At 71.0% G+C, this 1,082-nt stretch overlaps 1 protein-coding gene across 1 annotated transcript in view; it reads left to right on the top strand.

Annotated features, from left to right (window-relative positions):
* The window catches only part of AGAP2 (ArfGAP with GTPase domain, ankyrin repeat and PH domain 2), a 12,915-nt gene that overhangs the window by 1,055 nt on the left and 10,778 nt on the right, over positions 1-1,082 (top strand). The window lies entirely within an intron of this gene.

The following is a 1,082-nucleotide window of genomic DNA, read 5'->3' as shown; positions in this document are numbered from 1 at the left end:
CCCCCCCCCCCCACCTTGTGCGCTGGCATCTCCCCAGCGTGGTTGCCATGGCAACGGGAAGCAGGGGGATGCCTTGTTGCTAAGCACCCGCAAAGTGGTACCCACTGCCAGCACTGAAGGGGGGCACAGGATAGCCCCCCCAGCCCCCCCCAGTGCATCCCAGAGCCCAGCTCCTGCTCGGGGGCTGCTGCCCACTGTGCCCTCCCCTCGCCCTCCTCTTCCCCCCCGCTCCAGCCCCCCAACTCCCGGTGGGGGGACACTTGGGGGGGCCACAGCAGGACCTGGTGACATGGGATGGGGACATGGTTGTCCTAGGTGGGGGGGACGGGTCAGACCTGGTGTGACTCCATTCCCCCCCCATAACGTGGGACATGGTGCCACGACGGCCAACCCTGAGCAATGGGGGGGCACCCGGCCCCTTGCCTGGGGGCTGCTAGGGGGCACTGGGAGAGACTGGGCTGTACTGGAGGGGGAGCACTGCCATCATGGGGGGGGGGCTGAGAAGGGCCAGACCCCCCCCCCAAGCCCAGCATGGGGACATGGTCTGACCAGGGGCAGCGTGCCACCCCTGGGGTGACAGTAAGGGACGAGGGGGGGGCTCAGGGGGTGCCCCCCCCCATCCTCAGCGGGTGCCGGGGAGGGGACACGGCGCGGTGGCTCGCCGTGGGCCGTGGGCGGGTTGCTGGGACGACGCGCCTGGCTCTGTCACGAGCACCGGAGACGTGCCAGCTCCCCGGGGACCCCACACCGGTGGGGGGGGGACGACAAGGGACATGTGGCCCCCAGCCCCACGGGCCACCCATGTCCGCTCGGCTCCTGGCACCTCTGTCCTAGAGGGGACACGGGGCTGGGTCCCCCTTTCCTTGCCCCCTGGGTGCCAGCACGCACCTCCCGGTCACCCTGGGGTGGGCACAGAGGGGTGAGGGGGGGGGTCCTACCCCACCGAGCCCGGGCAGGTGGCCTGTCCCCAAGCGCCGTGTCCATCCCCGAGTTCCGTATCCATCCCCAAATGCTGCGTCCGCCGCCAAGCGCCACGTCCGTCCCTTGGCACCATACCCGTCCCCACACCCCGTGCCTGTCCC

Source organism: Haliaeetus leucocephalus, unplaced genomic scaffold (assembly GCF_000737465.1).
Source record: "Haliaeetus leucocephalus isolate CR32 unplaced genomic scaffold, Haliaeetus_leucocephalus-4.0 Scaffold361, whole genome shotgun sequence".
Lineage (NCBI taxonomy): Eukaryota > Metazoa > Chordata > Aves > Accipitriformes > Accipitridae > Haliaeetus > Haliaeetus leucocephalus.
The sequence above is the reverse complement of the archived record's forward strand: the minus strand, read 5'-3'. Positions and strand labels throughout refer to the sequence as shown.